This window comes from Tursiops truncatus, chromosome 9 (assembly GCF_011762595.2).
Source record: "Tursiops truncatus isolate mTurTru1 chromosome 9, mTurTru1.mat.Y, whole genome shotgun sequence".
Taxonomy (NCBI): domain Eukaryota; kingdom Metazoa; phylum Chordata; class Mammalia; order Artiodactyla; family Delphinidae; genus Tursiops; species Tursiops truncatus.
In genome coordinates, this window is record NC_047042.1 from 47,061,791 (window position 1) to 47,082,594 (window position 20,804).

Genomic DNA, 20,804 nt, shown 5'->3' on the forward strand with positions numbered 1-20,804 from the left:
ATGAAAATTGACAAGTATAATTCATACAGAAATGCAAGGGTCCTAGCACAGTCAAAACAAATTTGAAAAAGGAGAACACAGTTGAAGGACTAACCAGTATCTGACTTTAAAACTTATTATAAAGCTATAGTAATCAAGACCGTGCGGTTTTGGCATAAAAATAGACAAAGCTGATGAGACAGGGAGTTTAGAAATAAACCCACACATATCTAGACAACTGATTTTTGACAAAAGTGCAAAGGCAATTTAATGGAGGGAGAGTAGTCTTTTAACAAATGAGCTGGTGCGACTGAATATCCATACGCAAAAAGTTAAATTTCAATCACAACATATCCCGAATTAACTCCAAATCGATACTGACTTAAATGTAAACCTAAAACTACAAAATATCTAGGAGAAAAATCCTTGTGTCTTTAGGTTAGAACAGATTTCTTAGAGATGCCACAGAAGCATGACTCGTTTTAAAAATGAAAGATTGGACATGATCAAAGTGACAAACTTCTGCTCTTTGAAAGACACTATTGAAAGAATAAAGAGATAAGCCACAAACTGGAAGAAAATATTTGTATATTATATATCTGATGAAGGACTTATATTCAAAATGTATTAAAAGCTTTCAAAGCTCAATAATAACAAAATATATAATCCAGTAAAAAGGGGGGTGATTTTGATCAGACACTTCATCAAAGAATATTTGTGGTAGCAAATATTCTCAGGAAAAGATGCTCAACATTAGTCATTAGGAAGTGCTAATTAACAACATAAGACACAGCTATATACATATCAGAATGACTAAAATTGCAGAGTCTAACTATACTACTTGTTGGCAAGAATGGAAAACAACTGGAACTCTGGTGGAAATGCATAAGCATTTAGGAAAATGTTAAACATACATCCACCCCATGTTCCAGCCTTCCCACTCCTATCTATCCAAGAGAAAAAAAGCAATGAATTTATGTAAAGATTGTATGTGAATATTTACAGCAAGTTTTTCTCCCATAATCTCCCCAAACAGCAGTCCTATCCAAACAGAAATGCCAGTCAACTAGTGGATGGAACAAATTTTAGTACATCCATACAATGGAATGCTACTCAACAACAAAGAGAAATGAAGAAATGATACACACAACAAGAATAAATCGCAAAATAATTATTCTGAGTGAAGAAGATAGTTCCCCCCCCAAAAAAGAGAAAGTATATATTTTATGATGCTATTAATATAAAACTCTAGAAAATGCAAACTAATCTTTAGTGAGAGAAAGCAGATCAGTGGTTGATGGGATGATGTGGGAGAAGGGGCAGAAGGGAGGAGATGACAGAAGAGTATGAGGGATAGTTGAGGATGATGGTAATATTCAACATCTTGATTGTAATGACAGTATATATGTATATTTTACAGATCAAATTGTACACTCTAAATATGTACAACTTATTATATCTCAATTTTTTAAAAGTGTATGTTCTCCTCCAAAAATTTTTTAAGACGATAATATTAACGGAAAAACCCGAACGCACTTTTTGGCCAGGCCAATAGATTGAATATGCTTGGAGAAGAGAAAGTATCGAGACTGATTCCCAGGCTTCTGGCTTATACACCCAACTGAATGATGGCACTATTTCTGAGATAAGAAGGAACAGAATAGAACCACTGGAAGTTCTAGGAATGGGAATGAAGATTATGAGTCTTGTGTATAGCATGATGTTAGATTTATGGTGGAGAGGAATACAAGGAGCACGTTCCAGTATGACAGGGACAGAGGGAGGTTTCCCAGAGACTGATGGGAGAGAGTAAGATAGGGGGACAGCGGTATATAAGCTGCAAAGTTTTAGGGCTTTTTCATGAAAGCTTGGGGGAGCTGTGCCACGGGGACATAAGAAAGGCATGAACCATGTACCCCTGCATTCTATCCCCCTTGTACCTGTGTCAGGAGACCTTCAGGAGAAGTGATTTGGAAGAAGTCAAGTTTGTATGAACGTAACAAAGTAAAGAAATGTTCAGTTAGCCAGTGTGTAGGGCTGAGTTCCAGAAGACACAACAAAAGAGTTTGGAAAAGAAATGATATTGTCAAAGGAGGTGAATACTATAAAGGTCAGAACACAGAAGATGATAAATTGAGGGTCTTGCCTCAAAGAATGACAAAGAACAATAGGGATTCTTCTCTTCTTGATCCACAGGGATGGTGATGGCTACAGTGGCTGCCAGTGGGCCGGATTGCCTTCATCTACCCAGGAGAAGGGAGTTGGTGGGCATTTTGCCAGGTAAGATTCCTCATATATGGGTGACTTGCATTGAGTCATTGCAGCTCTCTACAGAGAGATGGAAAGGGAGCTGTTGAAATTGATGTTTATTATGCTCCATCATGTGTCCAGGACTGTGAAAGATGCAAAGGAAGCTTAAAAAATTATAGCAGCCTGTATGTTCATAACAAAAATTAGAAAGCACTATGAAGTGGTATTTAACCAAGCACCAGAGAGCATAAATTTAAATAAGCAGCAGGAATAAGAAAATGGATGGACAATGTAGGTAAAGTTCATCAGAGGAGCTTCCTAGAAGGAAATGAAGCTTTTCAAGAAGTTTAGGATCTAGCTAGGAGGAAAAGATATAAGCAGACAGCAGAAAAGAGGAAAAGTGTAAGTAAAAGTCCCAGGCCAGAATATATACAGAGTGTGTGTGTGAGCATTTTGTGCATAAACCCATATGTGTTAGAGTTGACAGAGGGAGAGAAAGCCAATAAAACAAGGGAAATAAATTTTATGATGGGGTAATGTCAAATAAAATTTGGGATAGATAACTTGGGTACAGATTATCAAGGATCTTGAAAAGTGTACACATGACCTGAAAAACTGTAGGAAGCCATAATCAATTTGACCAAGGAGCTGTATGATCAAAGTAACACTTTATAAAAATTAGCACTGCACTTGTGTCCAGGATAGTCTGGAGAGGAGACAGGCAGTTTTATAGTTCTGAAAAAGTGTCTTTTAAAGTCAAACCATTTAAAAATCTTTGTAGAGCTAAATTGAAGAACTCCCCAAAACATAATATTTTCTTTCTTTCTTCTCAAAGGAATGCTGACGTAGCATGCTAAATAGTTTCATCGTGTCTTTGTGCTTTCTTTCTAAAAGGAATATTAAAGAATTGCTATACTCTTTTAATCTGAGGAGCTCCACATACAGGGACTTTAACTTCTATCTAGAAATTCTACTGTGGGAAGATTTCCTCTCAACATGCACAGTACTTATTTTTACTTGATGTCTTAATAATTCATTTCCAGTTTGGTGATTTTTATGTTAACACGGAGAAATTGACGAGGGCTCCCTGCCTAAAAAGTCAAATGACTAAAGGTTGAAAGCTAAAACCTTTAGGGTTAGAGGAACTATGGTTATCTAGTGAAGACTAGGGAATAACTTAAAACTTTTCCCCCCAGTGGACATAGATTTATCTTATTACATAGTTTTTAATCTCTTACTAAAGATAATGCAAGAACAAACACATTTTGTTTTGAAATATGTTTTCAAGGAGAGCCCAGAAAGAATTTCCTTACAGTAAGTTATACACTGGAGCAGATAGCAAGGAATGTTATAGATTTTCCTAGAAGAGTTTTGCTAAGGTTGTGGAGGTCCAATATGAGTTTAGGCAAGACTCAAAAGTGTTAAAGGCAGAAGTGGAAGAGGTCTAGGGAAATTAGGGTTAAAGAAATAGTAAAATAAATACCCTTTGACTTTTACCTTTAAAAGAGACTCCAATTTCAGGGAATGACTGATGGTCTATTCTGCAGGGTGATATGGCAATAAACCAGTTAAGGAGTAAGGAAACTCAGTAAAAGAAAGATACGATTTTGAAATTTTGAGTATAGGATGTTTTCTGTCACTCATATTTGTTTTCTAGCTCAGTTCCCACCAAATATATTTTTAAAAGATAAATGTTAAAAAATACTACAAATGCCTTGACTTTAACTTTTTTAAGCATTGGGTTCCACGCTGCACTGCTCTGGAACTCCTCTATCACAATGGTGAAGGTCCTCCCCCACTGTATGAGTTTCCAGGGACGGCTATAAGAAAGTACAACAATCTGGGTGGCTTAAGCAATACAAAGTGATTGTCTCACAGACCTGAAAGCTTGAAGTCAAAAATCAAGGTGTCAGAAAAGTTGGTTCTTTCTGAGGGATGCGAGGGGAAATTTGTTCCATGCCTCAATCCTAGCTTCTGGCAGCCTTGGGAGTTCCTTGGCTTGTAGATGGCATGATCTCTGTATCTTCACATTATCTTCCCTCTGTCTCTATGTTCACATTTCCCCTTTGTATAAGGACACAGTCATATTGGATCAAGACCCACCCTAATTACCTTATATTAAATTGATCATTGACAAAGACCTTATTTCCAAATAAGGGGGCACTCACAGATCATGGGGGTTAGGACATCAATGTCTTTTGTGGGGACACAATTCAATCCATAACACCCACCATCACGGACCTCACCACTCACCCTAATGCAGCTTTGGCACCAAGAGAGTGCTAGTACTTCTGAGGGGGAACAAATGCAAGTGTGGGAGAAGTGTAAGGTAGAACAGAAACAGAGGAATTGCTCGCAACAAATACAAATTTTTTAAAACATTAGGTGGATTAAAACCATTTGGTGGCTATCTAGGGACTCTCAAAGCCTATCAGTTTGAAAAGTCAGCAGCAAATTTTCCTAAAATCTACCAGACATAAAATACTTGGAATGCTAATTTGATACTTTTCTTTTAATGTTCCTGTTTTCCTTGCAAGACCTAGATGTGACTTTTTAAAATCCTTTATTTAAAATATATGAGGAGATTGGTCACGATTCACCATAAAATTTTGTTTACCTTGGAAAAGAAGGCTGTTACTTTAAAAGAAAATCTTTTTAAAGCTTTACTTTTCTCTTTCATCCCCCAAAGAGAAAGAAAATCACTATATTCATCAAAAATACGCTACTGGGAAGATCCTGTAATTAAGCCTAACTTATAGGAAACAACGAACAACAAGGAAAATATCTGACTCTCTGGAAAGTTTTATGAAAACTCATATACTTACATAAAGAAAAATCTACAGAACCTAACCCATTTTCTTTTTCTTTCCTTTTGTTCTCTCTCTTTTTTTTTTTTTTTGCCAGAAAAGGAAAGCACTGGGAGTTGAAACTGACCTTATAAACAGCAAAGCCAAAGTTTCTGTAAAGCAAGGCTGCAGTTTCTCACAGCTAAGAGGTGTAGAGGCCAATATCAGAATCCAGCTCTTGTAATCCTCTGTGTTGCCTCACTACATAGTGCCCTGAGCCAAACATTCCAAAACCTTTTGCACTTACAGAGCAATTCCCTGACTATAGTAAGCCCTCCTTATTTGTACCAGTTAGGAATACTTTCAGTAGCAAATAGCAACACAGTAGACTAACAAAATCTTAAGTAGATAGGGTTTGGAGGCAGGAGTGGTTTTTGCTTTGCTTTTTGCTTTGTTTTGTTTTTCCATAACCCACACTCTGAAGTAGAGTCCAGGACATGAGTGTTGATCCAATCTTGTCCTTAGGAATTGGGCTCTTTCTACGCTTCCTTTCCACCATTCTCAGCAAATTGACTTTTTGTCCTTATGTTTATCACTTCATGGTTTCAAATGACTCTCACAGCACAAGGCATCCTGTCTTTTAGGTTAAAAGAAGCAACACCAGGGACCAGTGAGCTACATTTTCATTTCTCTTGTTTTTTTAGGGAATAAAGGCTTTCCCATAAACCTCCAACTTATCCCTTTTTGGTCAGATCTCAGTCACCCTTAGTTAAAATGAGGATGGGAAATTCAGTACATGGTAAAGGGACATAAGATCATCATGATTTGCTTAGACTAAGGCTAAAAACATCATGACACTGAACCAAATCATGGTTCTGTAAGCAAGGAACAACAGAGAAAATGCCTCTGGGTATGCCAAAACAACTTTGGGGGTATTTCAGAAGGCTTTTGAGAATCCTTAAACCATAACCCATCACTGGAGTCTGAAGGAACAACAAAAAAGATGATTAAAACAATTAGCTACAAGAACAAATAAGAAAAAATAGGGACTATTTCTTACTTTGGGAAGCTCAAGAAATACCACTGGATAAAGGCAGAGTTCCTTATGATAACAACAAAAATTGACTAAATTAATAATCCACATAACAACAGCATTGATAGGGACACAAATAAGTATTTGCTGATCCTTAATGGACATTTGCCATAACATATTTAAATGCTAAATGGAATCATTTCAACAAGTGGCCTTATGAAAAATTTTACAATATCAAGAATGGGGCTTTGAAAACTCTAATGTGCTTACAAATCACATGGGAATATTGTTAAAATGTAGATTCTAATTCAGTAGGTCTGGGTAGGGCCAGAGACTGAATTTCTAACAACTTCCCAGATGGTGCTAATGGTTCTGGTCCATAGGCGATACTTTGATTAGTAAGGATCTAGAAAACAATTCGTATCTTTTAAATTATTTCAGCAAAGGGGCTTCCCTGGTCCCGCCAATGCAAGGGACACCGGTTCGATCCCTGGCCTGGGAAGATCCCACATGCCGCAGAGCAACTAAGACCGTGCGCCACAACTACTTAGCCTGAGCTCTAGAGCCCGCGAGCCACAACTACTGAGCCCACATGCCACAACTACTGAAGCCTGCATGCCTAGAGCCCGTGCTCCACAACAAGAGAAGCCACGACAATGAGAAGCCTCCACTCGCCACAATTAGAGAAAGCCTGCACTCAGCAATGAAGACCCAACACAGCCATAAATAAATAAATAAATTTTAAAAAAGAAATCAAAGAGGTCTAAAATAAATAAATAAATAATTTCAGCATGATATGAAGTTTATCTTTGGTTGAGATTTTTGCAAAAAATCATTCTTGCTTTGGGTGAGAATGTTTTTGTGAGGAAAACATTCCCTGGAATGTTAATAAAAACCATTTTGAATAATTAGTTACTACAGACGTCACTTTTGCTTCTTTCACATAGCTTCACTCTCAATCAAGTACTAGTCACAAGTGATTTTTCCTCTTAATATTATTGGAAAAAAAACCATTCTTATTTTCCGTCACGCCACATGGCATGTGGGATCTTAGTTCCCCAACCAGGGATCGAACCTGGGCCCCCTGCAGTAAAAGCGCAGAGTTTTAACCACTGGACTGCCAAGGAAGTCCCCATTTTTATTATAAACCCAAATGCCTTCTAAGGATAGAGAATCCTTAGAAATGGACTCAGAAACCCCCTTTGTTCTGTGAGCATTTTGATAGGTCTGGCTTTGAGGTTTTAGCCAGAAGCCCTTTAAATGCAGACCAATTATTTAATGCTTCTGGGTTTATTACCTTCAGCACATCTTCTAGATAAAGTATGAAATTAGGGTCAAGGTTTTTACTCATTTGTGTGCAGTTGCTTGAAAATGACCTTTCAGTCCCCGGCTAGGCAGGACTAGGGTTGGGGAGAGGAGGTCACAATAAAACAAAGTAAGGGATCAAGGTCTACTAGAAGGACATCAGAGGTTATGCAGAGCACACAGGCTGAGGCAGTGACCTAAGGTTTACCCCTCCCGAGTGTGCAGGGAAGACAGGAATTCCTCCTTGCATTACAACTCTACAGACACTGCATCTTTCCTTATCTCTGAACAATAAATTCCTTAACATGGTACACATTTTAAGGTTCTCTTAATGTTTGATGATGTCCAAGAAGTCAAATTCATTTAGGTACATTCAGGGTTCTGTGTTTCTTCATGGGTATTAGCTATAAGAATATGTGCTAAAAGTGACTATCAGATTTAATGACTGTGGGCCCTGAATGACATTGCATCTAAGGGCCAGAATTGATCTCCCTCGTTTTCTGTCTGTGTGTAATGGATGGAATATTTGTGTCCCCGCTCCCAAATACATATGGTGAAGCTCTAACCATCAATGTGGTGGTATTTGGAGATGGGGCTTTTGAGAGGTAATTAGAGTTAATTGAGGTCATGAGGGTAGAGTCTTCATGATGGGACTAGTGGCCTTATAAGGAGAGGCAAGACTTCTCTGGCAAAGCTTTAAAAAAATATTATAAGTGTGGCAATGGTTGTTTCCTCAGAATAGTATGCCCTCTAGCTGGTTTAAGCAAAAGAGGTTTTTGCTTTGTTTTGTTTTAATAGAGCAGTAAAAGGCTTACAGATTAATTGAGAAACAGTCTTGAGGTTGAGAAATTTCCAAAGCCACACCACACAACTGGGCCACCTGGGAGCAGGGCCACGATAGGAAGTCCGATTATGGCTGCTGACTACACACCCAGCACCTGCTACAACTGCGTCTTATGCCTCCTGCCCCATTTCCTCCAGTCCTGAATTCACGTTTTTCACGAGTGCGTCTTTTTGGCACAACCTGAATCATAGCCAGAACTCTAGCTGCTTTGGAGTCTGAAACGTGTTACTTTTAGCTTTCCAGCCTCTGCAGTTTAGGAAGGAGGTTGAAAAGATTATTAGTTAAAACCATAGTATCAGCCATAATAAGCAAAACAAAATGGGCAAAAGTCTCAAACTCACTTAAATCAACTTATGAAATTCTAGCTTTTGGCCCTTCAGGGAATGTCACCCTAATGACACACTAAATTACCCATTTGCCTAGGACCCATTCCCTCTAAACAGGCTTGGTTTTTCACCATCCGTTTTCATCCCTGTACCAGACCTACCTCCTAAGTCTCCTCACATCCTCGTGGCCTCATCTGTTCCCTACCTGAGTGCTGCTTGCCCTGATTCCTGATTAAGAGCAGGCCAGCAATGGCTGACTGGCTCATCCCATTCCAGTAGTTATAAAACCTTGAAGATTCACCATTTAACACTGGTTAACTCAGCCTCCACTGCAAATTCTGGGGAGAAAAGGCCAGGCTCTGATATGGCCTCCATCACTTTTATCATGGCAGAAACCACAGATGCTCCAGTAGCTGGTGGTCCAATCCCACCAGCTGTCCGGAGGGAAGATGGGAAAGTTAACACTGGCAAACCAGAGGTGAGAAACAGGATACAGAAAGAAGTCTGTAGATAGCCTGTTCACCCTTCTTTCCATGGAGGCCTGTTCTGAGATGCTGGTAATTCATGAGTTCTCTCTGGAGGTGTTCTGCGTAACTGAGCAACCATCTGAATGTCCTATAACTAGTTCTCCCTAACATGATTTTTAAAATCTATTTTTAGCCTGCCTTTTTGCCTCATTCTTGCTCCCCTAGGACTGCACTCCACAAGAAAACATGTGCTCATGAGATTAACCTCAGACTCTTTGCTCAGGAACCCAGGCTAAGATAACACCTTTGCATATAGCAGTCTCTCAGTATAGAAAGACATTTTCTTTTTGCTAACCACATCCAACTTCTTAAAATCTGGCTCAAAATATTCCCCTCTAGAGAAACCCATACTTCACTAATCATTTCATTACTTCCTCTTTTTTTTTGCCGTACGCGGGCCTCTCACTGTTGTGGCCTGTCCCGTTGCGGAGCACAGGCTCCGGACGCGCAGGCTCAGCGGCCATGGCTCACGGGCCCAGCCACTCCGCGGCACGTGGGATCTTCCCGGACCGGGGCACGAACCCGTGTCCCCTGCATCGGCAGGCGGACTATCAACCCCTGCGCCACCAGGGAAGCCCCAATTCATTACTTCTTATCCAACCTCATTTACTCTTAATTTTTTCCTGAATGTTTCCTATGATTATATTAATTTGTGCATTTCTTCACTTCATTTGTACATACGGTCACCGGCAAAGCCCACTGGGGTCCCAGAAAAAAATAAGACAGAATCTCGGTGGTAAGGTCTAACCTCCTCTTTCACGCTTCGTCTAGTTTCACGTACAGAGGCCTCAAACTCGGCACTTCATTCCAGAGTTTCTCACGAGAAATGGCCAACGGACACCTCAGCTCCCGGGTCCTGTGCGGAAGCGCTGTGCAGCTCACTGCAATTTAAGATGGCGGCGGCAGGCCGCGTGCAGAGAAGCTGCGCCCAGCCTTTGTGATCTCGCGCAGCGAGCACAGCTGCGCCCGCCTCTGAGAACTCCGCCCCCTCCCCCGCTGACGAGATCCCTGTAAAGCAGACCCACCCACCGTGGCCTGTCCCGGGGGGCATGTGTTCTAGGGGCAAGCTTGCACCTCTTCTTTCTTTGATCAAAGAGTAAAAAGCTTTTCTTTGCTCCTGATCCAAATCGGGTCTCGTTCTGTTGGCCCCAATGACACAGAGCAGGAGGACGCCTGTTGGAGGCAGACTTGGGAGGGTCAATAACAGTATTAGGTCTGATTTTCTCTTTTCCTCACGCTAAGAGCATAGACTGTCACTTTCTTAAGATACATTTTCTCAGTAATGCTTAATACAAGGGCTCTGCCACTAAGTGTGCCCAGTGTAAACGTGGTTTGAGGTTTAGAGTGGAGGTGTCCGTCCACCCTCTGGTGCTTCCCTGCCTGCATCAGCATTTCTTCTAAGCCCACTTTGTCTTCCTAAGGCAGCCCCAGGCTTTCCAGGGCCAATCTGCTGCACCTCCCCGCGGGTCCGACCCTCCAATAGGAATTATCTTCCTCCTGCATGCAGTTCTCTGTCCACTGCTCAGCCTTGAAAAACAACAGACTTGGTCTGGGTCCCATTCTTGACTACTCGGCTGATACACAATTTATGCCAAGTCACTAATGACTAAAGGGAGGACACCTGAGGTGAATTCATGTCTTTACGGATATACTGTAAACAGCTGCTTTAAATCGATGTGGACTTACTCTAAAAATGAAATTTAGACACTAAAGTAGCTTAATGAAGGAAAATTTTCTGAGCAAGATGATTTAAATTAAGTGACTGCAGTGTTGAATTGCAATATTCTAAAACTCCAGTATATCATGCTATTGATTAAGAACCACTCTTTTAGTTGGTGATGCCATTATTTTAGTATTTAAAAAATCTGAAATCTGAATTATTTACGTCTTGAGAAGTACCTAGAGAGTTAAACCCAGCATTGAAAGGGAGGCTTTACGATTTCTCAAGGTGTCTGGGCTAGTGAGTGAAAAAGATTGGAAGTCTTAACACAGATTTTCCCAGATCAAATTCTTTCTAGTTCTACTTCTTGAAAGAAGTATTTTTAAAAATTATTTTTTAGCATTAACCTGAGTATATAAAGGAGAGTCTCCCTAAAAGAGAATTATAAAGAACAAAGACTCAGTCTTACCCTCAAAATATCTGCACTTCGAATGGGGTCAGGTTGATAGCAAAAACAATCAGTGTTCAGTGGTGGAAACTCCTTATCTGTTTGATTGATTTGTTTTGTTTGCTTGAACAAAGGCTGTTTCATAGCAGAAATTAAGAACCAGGCAACTTGCAAATCAACCGCTGGGCCTTAGTAACAAAAACTACAGCTGTCAATAAAAATATTAAAGTCTTTAATAAAAAATAAAAATTTCTAAACTATATTAGCACATAAAGATAAGATTAGTTGTAGGTAAAAGATGAGAGAAAGAAATTTGGATTTAGTTTATATTTAGTCTCTTAACTATTCCTCCAGCTAGTATAAAATATGAAAAATAATTCCTAGGGGCTAGAATAATTTGCCCCAAAATAGGCTCACCATCAAAGATGTCACCATAGATACACATGGTTCTTAAGATCAAACCTGCAAAAAAAATCAAATAATTTAATTCATTTTCAATTTTCAGGATTTATTTTTTCACTTTTTGTAATGTTAGTTTATTTGGTATAAGTACTTTTTTATTGCATTTCCCCTGCTATTAATTCAAATTAGAATGGTAATGTATGTTTAATGTTTATATTTTTGAAATTTAAGTTTCATTTAATGTTATATGTTTATACATTTTATAGGTGACATCTGCCAAATATTTAGTTTCAATGATTTTTAAAAAATTTTCTGAATTCTGAACAGTTTTTAAATAAACAACAGGTATTAATACCAGGTTATCAATACATTATGAAAGAGACTTCCCTGGTGGTACAGTGGTGAAGACTTTGCCTGCCAATGCAGGGGCTGCAGGTTTGATCCCTGGTCAGGGAGCTAAGATCCCACATGCCTTGCGGGCAAAAAAAAAAAAACCCAAAACATAAAACAGAAGCAATATTGTAACAAATTCAATAAAAGCTTTAAAAATTGTCCACATCAAAAAAAATCTTAAAAAAATACATTATGAAATAAATATGAAATATCAGTATGTCATTCTGCTCCAGTAGTGTCATCATGATTTTCTGTGGCTCTTCTTAATAATGCCACTTAAATGACCACCAGTTCTAGTCGGCTGAATGTGCAAGTGAATGTTCAGTGTATTTTTTCTGATACCCCTCTCCCCAATGCCTCTCTCTCTCTCCTCTGAACAACTCATTATTTCTTCTTCCCAGGGGTGTCTTCTGACCCTGCAAACTCGGAAAGGGGAAAACAGCTATTTCTTGAGCATCAACTCTGTGCCTAGCACTGTGTTCCATGCTTTCCATAATCATCTCATTTAATCATCACAATTAACTCAGTGTGGTCCTTGTCAAAATCTCCATTTTATAGCTGAGGAAATGGACGCTAAGTGGTGTTGAATAGCACATGAGCTGTCACATTTCTGAGAAGTTGTCTGGCTCCTCTGTGCTGAGCCCAGTGTCCTCTTCCTTTTGCTTCACTACATCAGGACTCTCGGTCTCCGCTTTGTGTACTAAGTCTGCAGAAATTGCTTTATTGCACACCTACACAAGACACTTTGTTTTTAAAAACTTGAAGTACTTTTTCAATAATTAAATAGTATTTTATCTTCAACTAAGTTGGAGGTGGGAATAGATGGCCTTTGTGGTCTTCTCATTCCCTGAGGGGGTCTATGAAATGACAAAGAAGGCAAATGCCTAAAATAGCAAAAGGAATGTGGTGAAACAATCCAGAAAACATCCCGAGAAGGCCTTCATGAGGAAAACAGAAACTTGAAGACATAATGAACATATTATGCTTTCTCCTAAAGCAAAAATACAAATTGAGCATCTTACTTGCTCTTCGATATTGAAACATGTAGAGGTTTTCTGAATATTTATTCTCTTTAGGTGATTAGGATTAATGATATCTTCCATTTGTGAAGCACTGACTGTTTGCTAAGCACTTCAAATTTGTCAGCAGTTTACTGAACATTGTGAACTCGGCAGGATTCAAACTCCATAGGGTTTTATTTTTCTTCAATCACTGCTTTAAAACATGCTCCATCGAATCTCCCCTTCCCAAGACTTTATGGCGTCTCCGGCAGATGCCAGTTTTCTGAACTTTTCAGGTTGTAAAAGATATACTCCAGTGCCATCCACTTCCAAGGAGAGGGGGCATCTCTTGATGCTCTCCCCACTTCCCCACCCCACACATCTTCTGAGCCCTTTGCTGTGTTGAAGACAGGGAGACAGAATTCTCAAAGGGAGCGGAAATGTTTTTACTTACCGGTTGCCGCTGTGATCTCTGCTCTCTCCCAGGGCAACCATCCAAATCTGTACCTCTTGGGAGACACCTGATGATTCTCTGGAAGGCTCTTCTGCAGCCTCTTCACTGAGTTGCCACCTCTCATGGGAAATTAGCTCCAGTGGACCTTTTCCAATCTCCCCCAGCTCCCATCCCTATATAATCCATTCTACAAGCTTTTGCTGCTGGGGTCTCTTCTTAGTCACACGTTACGGTGGGGTTCCAGTAATTCAAGATTTCCATGGTATCCACTTGACCTAGAGAAGTCTCATGCATCTTTTTCCTGCCAGATAATGGAAATATGCCCTATTCCCCTACTGCTCATTTTCTCTACCCTGAGTTTTTTCCCTAATTCTCTTTCCCGTTGCTTACGTAGGCACAAAGTGCAGTTTAGCAAATCCATTCATTGCATAAGTAGGTATCCAACTGAAAAATGAGATTCCAGGCTCAACTTCTTGCCAGCATCCCTGTCCCCAATCTCTACAAATCATTCTCCTGGGGAAACCCGTTGGTTTATTTTAGAAGGAGCACCCTCCAAGGGTGGAAGGAAAAGACATGGAACTCTTTCTGAAGCTGGAGATTACAATTCAGTAGTTCCCTCAAGATTAGATTAGTGAGTAGAGAGTGATAACTGAGGCAGCAGAATGAATTTGCCTCTTAATAAATCTCAATCATCTCTTTGTCCACTAATTATCATCTATTTTCCCCAAGTTTGGAGCCAAGATGCCAGTTCTGAGACAATAAGAAAAGTCCCACTCAGTACCTTATCACAAATGCAATGTATACGAACTCCACACAATTCTGAATGATAGGTATTATTATGACTTAGAGTGAAGCTCAGAAAATAATCAGTGTTATGCTGTGAGGGGAAGAGAATTTCCATCATCTCATACCACGCTTGGCACTAGGGCTCAATAAATACTTATTGAATAAATAAATAATGTGACTGAATAGCCAAGGTCATGCTTAGGAAGTGGAGAAATGACATTCAAACTCAGTTCTTTTTGACTATCAACATCTCCCTAAATAAAGTGTCATCCTCACACCAACACTGATCATAACCACAGCCCAGTGTTATAACATCTCCTCTGTCTGACTCAGATGTATCTTTCAGAGAAATTATCTCATTTCTCTCCCCATATTGGAATCTAGCCCCAGGAGGGTTCCATCTACATACATGTGAAACCAATTAGCCGGTCCTAAGAACAGAATGAGCTTACCCAGCCTGAGCTTGGCTTTCTACATTTTGCAGTTGCATATGGTTGGTGAAATCACTCCATGGCAGAATCTTTAACTTTCACACAGATCATTCTCCCCTGAGCTTTTCTGTTTTCAGTTGCTTTATATGCAATAAGAACACACCATTGTAAAGCAATTATACCCCAATAAAGATGTTTAAAAAAAAAGCAATAAGGATCTGTGTGATATTTATCATCTCTTAATTACTGTAGGTTCTCAACTTCAGTGTCTTTATAAGGCTGGTGAGTTACTTATAGGGACTTTAAACTGAAAAAGTATTGGGTGGGTGAATGAGTGAATGGATGGATGGATGGATGAATTGGGTGAATGCCTACATTTCAGGTAGTTGACACCACGTAAATGTATCTAGATTGATCGGCATTCTGTAAACCAAAAAGCAGCTGAATCTTAGAAACTTAGAGAACTATGCAAACAGTGCTCCAACAAGAAGCTATACCCTATACAAATATAGGAAATATATGAAAAACTCACTTTAAAATACTTACTTAAAAATTGACACTTGCCAATTATAGAGGAAAACATAGTTTAAAATATTTGTTTATAGAGCTGAGCCAAATGGAGACACTGAGGATTTGGGAAGAGTACCTCTGAGAGAAGATAAACGTTTTCTTATCACTTTACCAGCACAGGTTGAATTTCAAGTAACCTTTGTGTTCCTTGCCAAAGCTACAGCAGAGGGCTAGCTTGGGAGGGCAGCAACTCAAACCCTGCCTGTACCTGTATGAAATGGGACAGGTTGGTGGTTATTCTCCTCGGGCACTGCTTCTAAGGTCCAGGGCCCAAGGCTATGAGATGCAAAATGAAGGAAAGTACAAGGAATGTATTTGCATTTGGCTTTGAATAGCATGATTACGGTGGCCCAAAGATATGTAGTGGTCTCTAACAATCATTTAAAAAACAGCAGAAACTAACACAACATTGGAAAGAAATTATACTCCAAAAAAGATGTTAAAAAAGATTTAAAAACCTAACCAAGGTGTTGAGAAGTGCAGGGAAACAGTTTGTAGGCTTGGTTTGGAAGGCTAGAGGATCAGGGAGGGGTGGTGGCCACCCAGCACCACACAGGATCCCCTTCTGAGAGGGGAGAGAAGCCTTGGTGTCTGTTCTTGGCATTGATCTGACTCTCTCGTAAGTTTCTGGCAACCTCCCAGAGAGAACAGCGTGTTCCCTGCTGAGCGTGTACAGCACTTCAAAAACATGTTTGTGTGTGCAGCCCAGTAGGCAGGGCCTGGCTTAGTCACTCCTTGCCAACTACTGCCTCTCTGGACTGTCAGGAGGAAGACTTGGGCTCAGACCTGCTGTGCAAGTCCTGGTGTTTCTGAGATGCCCAAATAATCGGTGCAGAGATCAATTTTTAGGGAACCTGAAAGTTCCTGTAGACCATGGTCTAATAAATATTCTGTTGCAAGGAGTAAATATAGACTGAGTTTCAGCTAACGTCCTATTATGGTCACAAAGGCCTCCTTTGGATACTTGCACCTGTTTTCCAGGGTTAGATCTTCCCGCTCGGCATGATTACTCACCCTGTGGAGGCTAAAATAATGCAGATTAGCTCCATCCCTGGGTACTGCCAGCCTGAATGGACTGACTCATTCCCTGCTCCTCACATGGCCTTTTCAGGAGAGTGAAATCTGAGCAGAAGAAAGGATTAGTCAGCCTGACCTAAGGGACCCCTGAGGGGGTGTTTGGGGTTTCCAGTAAACAGAAAAGGGGTTATCAGAATGGCATTGGGCTCCTAGGCCCTGTGGGCAGGCAACACAGGTCCACTTGTCTTGCACTCTTAACAGCAAACAGCAGCCAAAATATTGTGGAATATCTTAGGGACAAACTATTGCAGATCAAAAGACATCATCATTATAGACCTATTCTTTTTTTTTTTTTTCTTTTTGGGGTACGCGGGCCTCTCACTGCTGTGGCCTCTCCCGCTGCGGAGCACAGGCTCCGGACGCGCATGCTCAGCGGCCATGGTTCACGGGCCCAGCCGTTACGCTGGCATGTGGGATCCTCCCGGACTGGGGCACGAACCCGTGTCCCCTGCATCGGCAGGCGGACTCTCAACCACTGCGCCACCAGGGAAGCCCTATACACCTATTCCTGTAAACAAAGTAGGTCTATAAAAAAATGGGGGCCAGCATAGAACTTTCTGAAATCAACTGCTGGAATTTCTTCATCTTTGAATATAGCCAGCACTTTCTTTAACCACTCCTAACACATCTTTCCTAGTATGGTCTTGCACTGTAGTTTACTGAACATCCAGTCTTACCACACTCCCCTCTCCCCCTTCCCCTGACCCCCACCTCCAACAGGAACTCTCTCCTAAGTGTCATGACTCTATTGGACTTCTCCATCCCGCTGTTTCATTAGCCCCTCTAATTCAACTTGTCCAAAATTATTCTTGTCATAAGAAACAGTATAGTATAGTGGTTAGGAAGCAAAACAAATCATATAGGTATTGGTATGGGACCAAATGAGCTCAAATCCTGCCTATACCTCTTAATTAGCTATGTGATCTCAGGTAACTGCATAACCTCTCTGTACTGCAGTTTAACTGTCTAAAATAAACACAGAAGTACTTTCGTCACAGGGTTGTAGTGAGAATTAAATAAGTTAAAACAAGTAAAATGATTAGCACCATTAACTTTGCCATATTAGATTTGCCGTAAGTAATAGTTAAAAGAATCAATGAAGTAACACATTCAATGGTGAATCCAATATTTAAATGCTCAAGCTATTAATAACAAAAAAAGTCAAAAAGTGAAATTACAGAATTTGAGAAGCCCAGAGTGGAGCAGCGATTTTGACAGTTAGTAACCAGGTAACCTTGGTTAAGTCACATAACTTTTCTGATCTCCAATTCCACACATATAAAATAGGGATGGTACTAGCAGCTGACAAATGCTGGCTGCTGACTATGTGTCAGGCATTACTGAAGCACTTTAGAAGCATTATAAATAACTAGACAAAGCTTTAATAATCATTTCAGAATAATCACTGATGATAGAGAATGTAACATTCTTCTCTTCATTCATTCAATAGTTATGTTAACTCCTACTAAACGCTAGGAGTTGAGATTCAAAAGGAACAAATTGCAAAATATTTGAACAGGCAGTCCACCAAAGAAGATAAACAGCCAGTAAGCACGTGAGAAGCTGTTTAACATGATTAGCTCTCAGAGAAATGCAAATTAAAACTGCAAATACATATCACTGCACACCCATTGAAATAGCTAAAATTAAAAAGGCTGACACCACTAAATGTTGACAAGAATGTGCAGCAACTAGAACTCTCATATATTGCTGATGGGAGTGAAAAAATGTCCATCACTTTGGAAAACGGTTTGGCACTTTCTTATAAAGTTAAATATATGCCCACTGACTGACCTTTCGATTCCACTCCTAGATATTTACCCAAGGGAAATGGAAACATGTCCACAAAAAGACTTGAGCAAGAATGTTTATAGTAAGTTTGTCTATTGAGTTAGTCAAGGTTCCCCAGAGACACAGAACCACTAGGCTGTGTGTATATATACAGAGAGAGAAAGATTTATTTTAAGGAATTGGCTCATGTGACTATAGGGACTCTCGAGTCTGAAATCTGCAGGGCAGGCTGGAGACCCAGAGAAGAGTTAATGTTTCAGTCCTGAATCTGAAGGCAGTCTGGAAGCAGGATCCCTTCTTCCTCTGAGGACCTCGGTCTTTTCCTTGTAGGCCTTCAACTGACTGGATGAGGTCCACACATATTATGGAGGGTAATCTGCCTCCATAATATGGAGTAAAATGAGTTTGAGTACACTCAAAGTCTGATTTAAATGTTAATCACTTCTAAAAAACACCTTCACAGCACCATCTAGATTCGTGTTTGACCAAATATCTGGGTACCATAGTCTAACCAAGTTGACGCATATAATTAACCATCATCCATCATTACCCCAAACTGGAAATAACCCAAATGTCTGTCAACAGGAGAATGGATAAACATATTGTGGTACGTTCATACAATGGAATTATTACTAAGCAATAAAGTACTTCTGTACTAATAAAGAGGTACAAACTATTGATACATGGAAAAACATGGATGAATCTCCAAAATATTATGTTGAGAGAAAGAAGCCAGACCACAAAGAGCATATACCATATAATTCTATTTCTATGAAGTTCAAGAGCACGTAAATCTAACCTCTGGTGTTAGAAACAGCACAGTGTTGCTTTTGGGAGGTGAGGATTTACTGAAAAGAAGCAGAAAGGAACATTCTGGGGTAATACATGTGCTCTTTATCTTGATTAGAGTATTGATTACACAGGTAGATATGTTTATAAAAATTCATCCAATTATATATTTAAAGATTGTGCATTTTGCTATATGTAAATTTTACCTTAATCTTTTGAAAAACTGAAGAGATTACAGTTCTTTCCTTTAAGAAGGTTATAGCCTAGTTGGGGAGACAGTAGGCAGACTGATGATACAACATGGCATGATGAATGAGGCACTTAACCTAATTAGCTTACTAAGGTTTTCAAAAGACTCAGTGGGGAGTGAGCACAAGTATTTCTTAAAGTGCCCCATGAGGGCTTCCCTGGCGGCACAGTGGTTAAGAAACCACCTGCCAATGCAGGGGACACGGGTTCGAGCCCTGGTCCGGGAAGACCCCACATGCCGCGGAGCAACTAAGTCCATGCGCCACAACTACTGAGCCTGCGCTCTAGAGCCCACGAGCCACAACTACTGAAGCACGTGCACCACAACTACTCAGCCTGCACTCTAGAACCTGCACGCCACAACTACTGAAGCCTGCGCGCCTAGAGCCCCATGCTCCGCAACAAGAGAAACTACCATAATGAGAAGCCCGTGCACAGCAATGAAGAGTAGCCCCCACTCACCGCAACTAGAGAAAGCCTGCGAGCAGCGACAAAGACCCAACGCAGCCAAAAATAAATAAATAAATAAGTTAAAAAAATAATAATAATAAAAAAGTAAAGTGCCCCATGAGGTCTGGGACTTTGACTACCATTATTCACCTTTGAATCCCCAGCACCTGGTACAGGATCCAGCTCAACAAATACCTGTTGAATAAATTCTATACTTACACACACACACACACACAAATAAAAAAAAAACCTGTGGCAGTAATTATCACCTGCTTTCTACTTCTTCCAGGTTTTATTTACATAATGTATGACCATGAATCTGTGAGAACCTTGAGAATAGAACCCAGAGATGACAAAAAGTTTCCCCTTGTCTATCAACTCCAAGCACTTGGCAGTCTACACACCATGTTGAGGAGGACTCAGAGGCTGAGTCTGGGTTAAACAGAAGAGAATAACTTGATTGGTTAGAATTGCCTGCCACAGATGTGAAAAGTGATATGTCACACTTTTGCCATCTCAAGAGACCTCAGACTTAAGCACCATATAATATCTAAATAAGAAAGGTAAACTATACATATAGAGGAAGAACATGTTCAGTGAGTTAGTCAGCCCTGTCCCAAGGCAGAAAAAAAATGTAAGGACTATTGAAAACCAACTCAAATATCAACACATTGCAGGAGGGTCTATCTTGATTTATTAAGTTGTGTCCTGTGTTTAGAAATGGGCAGATTTCCTCCTGTGGGCTGCAACCCATACTGATGGCATATTCTTGAATAGATATATTCATACGTTCTATTCATTTCTGTTTGCTAGATGTGTGTGTGTGTGTGTGTGTGTGTGTGTGTGTGTCTAAACTTTTCCAGCATGTGTGGGGTCTGCGAGTTACTTATAAACATATAGAATTCAGCTGGAAAAGGCAAGTAGGGTATGATTATAATAATAATCACCATTTCTTAAAAGTTAACCATGTGGGCTTCCCTGGTGGCACAGTGGTTAAGAATCCGCCTGCCAATGCTGGGGACACAGGTTCAAGCTCTGGTGCGGGAAGATCCCACATTCCACGGAGCAACAACTCCTGAGCCTGCACTCTAGAGCCCGTGAGCCACAACTACTGAGCCTGCATGCTGGAACTACTGAAGCCCGCGTGCCTAGAGCCCATGCTCCGAAACAAGAGAAGCCACTGCAATGAGAAGCCTGCGCACTGCAACAAAGAGTAGCCCCCGCTCACTGCAACTAGAGAAAGCCTGCGCACA

General features: G+C 40.3%; 1 long non-coding RNA gene across 1 annotated transcript in view; it reads right to left on the bottom strand.

Moving 5' to 3' along the window:
- LOC117313534 (uncharacterized) overlaps nucleotides 1-15,089 on the bottom strand; it is a 151,676-nt gene extending 136,587 nt beyond the window's left edge. The window contains exon 1 of the long non-coding RNA XR_004528017.2: nucleotides 13,409-15,089. This is a non-coding gene — a long non-coding RNA (uncharacterized lncRNA). The remainder of the gene's footprint in view (nucleotides 1-13,408) is intronic.
- Between the last annotated feature and the right edge of the window lie 5,715 nt (nucleotides 15,090-20,804).